This window comes from Oryx dammah, unplaced genomic scaffold (genome assembly GCF_014754425.2).
Source record: "Oryx dammah isolate SB20612 unplaced genomic scaffold, SCBI_Odam_1.1 HiC_scaffold_21, whole genome shotgun sequence".
Lineage (NCBI taxonomy): Eukaryota > Metazoa > Chordata > Mammalia > Artiodactyla > Bovidae > Oryx > Oryx dammah.
Window position 1 is genome coordinate 525,457 of NW_024070205.1, and position 4,636 is coordinate 530,092.

Here is a 4,636-nt window from a genome sequence, read left to right on the forward strand (position 1 = left end):
CACACACACACACACACACACACATACTGACACACATCCAGAGCTGCTCCTCACACACACACACCAGGGCCAGGGATATGTGTGCACACACACACACACACACACACTGGCACCCAGAGCTGCTCCTCACACACACACACACACACACACACACACCAGGCCAAGGACACGGACGCATGCACACACACACTCTGACACACACACCCTGACACACACCAGGGCCAGGGATATGTGTGCACACGCGTGCTCACACACACACACCCAGAGCTGCTTCTCACATCCATCTGGGGAGGGCAGACCCACTGAGCTGTGCCAAGAAGGGAGGTCAGGGTGTGTGGGGAGGGGTGGGGGTGGGGGGCAGCCTAGCCATCCTGGGGTGGAGGGGAGCTGGGGAGAGGCCCGCACCCCCAGTCAGCACTCTGCCCTGAGGCTCTGGCCCGAGGCTGGGCCCACGCCACCTCTCCCTTGACCTTGGTGTCATTGCTCTCTTGGGCCTCAGTCTGTTCAAGGTGGGGCTCACTGGGTGACCTGGGGACCCTCATGACCCAGAACCAAAAGCTCCTCTGACACTGTCGGCTGTCATGGGATTCAGTGAGCATCGGCCCTTCAGGTGTGTATGCTGGAGACACGCTCAGCTCCAGACCACAGAGCAGACGGCAGGGCCAGGCAGGTGGAAAATTCCCCCTGGCGTGTAGCCCAGGCGCTGTGCCTGCCGGGTGGGCCCCAGCCAGGTCCGGGGGACTGCAGGCAGCCTGGCAGCCACAGGGAGCTGGCCGGGGCCTCCCAGCTCAGCTGTTCCCACCCAGACTCCAGAATCCTGTCTGCTCAAGCCGGCAGATGGGACAGGGAGCTGCGGGAAGCTTGTGGAGGTTTGTTGGGACCTTGGAGCTTCTGGGCAGTTGCAGCCCTGGGTGGAGGTGGCCGTGACAGCTCCTTCCCATCCCCTGGCCTAGTGGGTGATCCCGGGACCCTTGTGGAGGGCTGGGGGGCTGCAGCTGTCTGCATGGCCAGGCGGGCAGAGCTCTGGCAGGTGTGGTGGCGCGGATGTCCCTGTGTCTGCTCCTGCTCGCTGCCAGCCTCCACCTGGTGACCTTGGGCGGGCACACCCTGGCTCAGGCCTTGCTGTGTTCCTCTGGGACTGTTGGGCTCGCCTCCTGGAAGGACACGAAGCCACACCCACCAGACCTGGGAAGTACAAACTCTGCAGGCCTGCGGGACTTGGGGCTGGGGGGCAGGGCATGTCCCAGGGTCCCTTGTGCTGGAAGCCAGGGTGGGCTTGTGCCACCTGCCTACTCCTGGCCACCGTTGCTCCCGGCCGGTCTCCCTGGAGGCCCTTCCCAAAGCCTGGAGCTGCTTTCTGGAATGTTTACCCAGAAACATTTTAATGTTGCTGGTCGGTTCAGTGGGGCTTCGGGAACTGAGGAAACCCCTTTGTGGCTTTGCCAGGTTTCGTGTAGACAGCCAGCCGGTCCCTCAAATCCCTCCACTTGGGGCCGTCGGACCCGGGAGGGCCGCCGCGCCAGGCGAAGTGGACTCAGGCCCCACCGGAAGGCTACTCAGAGGGCATGACCCACTGACCGAGCGTCACTGCCGACATGGGCGGGGAGCACGGTCCGTCTGGGCAGAGGAGTGGTGGAGATAAGACAGGGCACGACCTCGACTCCATGACAGCCAGCAAGCCCGCTCCAGGAACCCAGCTGCCGTGACTCACAGCCCGCCAATCAGGACGCCAGGCTGCCTGCCTTTTCCAGCCAAACACACCTGTAACTTGCCAGCCATCTGTTGGGCCACACCCCTGTCCCAGGCGTTCCCGAGAGAAATACAAACCCCTTTACATGGGTGCGTGTGGCAGCTCTGTGGCTCTGCCACGGGGGGCGCGTGCACGGCCGTGTGCTGAGTGCAGATAGCACAGATGCACACGGGCACACCCGCCCGGGGAGCCGCGCACCACCACCCCCGCCCCTGCCAGGCTTACGGCTGCCCCCCGTGGAAATGACAGAAGAGGCCCAGCAGACGGCGGCGTCCAGGGGGCCAGGGAGTTCCCTCGCCCTCAAGAGAGCAAAGACACTTGAGCCCGCCTCCGGCCCTGAAGTCCCTCGGGGTATTCTGCAGTGGGAAGGGAAGCAGAGGTCCCTAGCAAAGCCTCGGGTCACAGCCGAGGGCCCTCCATCCAGGGCAGCCTGGCCGGATGCTGGCCTCGGGGGCCCACCCAGCTTGGAGGGCAGCCTGGCAGTGGTGGGCAGGCAGCCCCAGAGGGAGGCCTGGAGAAGGACAGTGTGCCCCAGGGCCCCGAGGGCTGGGAGGACCATCAGGGGAAGGGCTGCGTGGGGAGAGACGTCCGGGGGATGAGGGCTCACCCTGGAGGCACGGAGGAGACCCACTCTCGCCCTCCTCACCCCCACATACAGTGTGTTTCTCTGCGAGTCCTGACCCGGGCAGTGGCCTGGACTGAGCCCAGCGCAGCCCCGCACTGCTGGGTGGGGTGTGGCACTCGAATCAGGACCTCGGCAGTCACGCTGGGGCTGGGGGCTGGGTCAGCCAGGTGCCCACCTCCCTCAGTCAGCGTTCACGTCTGCAGCTTCAGCAAAGGGCTCCCCCTCAGCTCCCAAGATCAAGGGCTTGTTCCATGCCAGTTTGCAGACCCACAGACTCAGACTGCTGGTTTGGACAGGAGAGAAAAAGAGTGAGTCCCGTGGGGAAGCAGAGAAGGGCAGGACCCGACCCTCACCACCCGGGACAGCTGGCTGGGGGAGGGGGGGGTCTGGCTGGGGCAGAAACTGCCTTCTCCATCCTTGGGTGAAGCCGCACCCATGGTCCCGGGCAGCTTGCCCAGCCCTGCTCGCTCCTGCCGAGGCTGGGCTGCAGGACAGCTGGCTGGGCGGGGGGGGGGCCTGTCTGTTCTCAGTCACCTCTGCACGCAGGGTGATGCGGCTGGGGGCCCTAATCCCCTCTTGTGAAGCACTCCCGCCTCTTCACCCCAATCCAGGAGTGACAGGTGGGCATGGAGTACTCCGGTCACACTTGGAGGGTCCCCGGGTGCTGGGCTCCTAGACGCAAGTCCCAGGGACCGCCACCTCTGGGTCACAGCCCATCGCCAGACTGGCTGAATGGGGGGCCCAGGGCCCTTCCACCTGGGGGTCCCAGGGGCTTCACTGCATGGGTGTGAGCGTCTGGGGCCACTTGAGGGTGGCTCTTAGAGGGGCAGGGGATGAGGCCAGTGTGAAGGAGGAGAGACGTGGGCATTTCTGAGGGACCCTCTTTGTCTCGGAGGCGCCGCTCACCGATGTGGTTGGATGTCCAGGGCGAGCCTTCTAGGTAGGGCTTACTGCCAGGAGAGCTGAAGGTAAAGGGACCTGGCCCTTTCTACGCAGCCTGGACCACCCAGCATCTGCAGTGAGGGTGGGACTCGGAGCAGCGGCTGGGTGCAAAGGGACCCCTGCATGGAATCCTCAGTGCCAGCCTGTGCCTGCTGCCGCCCGGACAGGTGCCACCCCACGCAGGGGAGGGGTCGTGCCTCCCCGTCGGTTCCCCTCTGCGCTCTTCTGGGCTGAGCCTGGCTGGCGGCCCTGCCAGGACATCACGGTAGGGAAGGAAACGGCGGCAGGGGCGCCTGGCAGTGAATGACCTGCTTGTCCCCAACCACCACCCGAGGCGCAGAGGGAGGCGAGGCCGTGCCAGCGGCTGGAGGTGAGGGGCTGGGCCGTCTGGAGCACCCCCTCACCTCTTGCACTCGCCCCCTAAGCAGAGGGGCTTCCTGCCGGCCCCCCAGGCTGCAGCCAGACTCTGCCACAGTCACAGCCCACAGCCGGGGGCTTGGCTGTCCCCAGAGATTTCACCCTGACCCTCCCCACTCACCCCAGAGCTCCAGAACCAGTTCCTGGGCTGCCAGGGGCCTCCAGGTGCCCCAGTGGGACAGCCTGACAGAGCTGTCTGCAGGGAAAGCTACAGATCACTGGGGGAAGGGGTGGGCAGGGCAGAGCAAGGGACCGCCCTCCGTGGGCTTCCCGGGCGTCTCCAGCTTACTCGCCCCGCCTGGCCCCCAGGCCTGGTCCTGAGATCCTGGCAGCAGCCCTCTCCTCTTCTCTGTCCTGGCTAGGTGACCCTCCACTCCTCCCAGCAGGCCGGCTCTTCCTGGAATCAGCCTGTCTCCCCGCACGCCGCAGGCCTGCTGGACCGCGGCCCGCCTCCCATCTGAACCAGCACCCTCTCTCGCCCTTAGTCTGCTCCTGGAGGAACCCCTGTGAAGGCTTGCCTCTAGGAAGCCTTCCTGACTCCCCCAGGACCGCCCGGTGGGCCTCTGCATCCCACCCCAGCGCCCCCACCCCACACACACCCGCCCGTCGCCAGGGCCCTGCGGCTCCTGCGGAGGGGAGTTTGTCTTGCTGACCACGTCCCACCATGGCCTGGCTGTGTTCTGTCTCCCCCAGTGGGCTTTCCTGGAGTCATGTTTCTAATAAAGGAGCAACTTCCACGTCCTCGCTGTCTGGGGCTGGGCCGGGTGGCCTGGGATGGCAGTGACCTCTCTGAGGATGCAGCCTTGGAACGACCTCTCTGAGGATGGAGCCTTGGAACGACCTCTCTGAGGATGGAGCCTTGGAACGACCTCTCTGAGGATGCAGCCTTGGAACGACCTCTC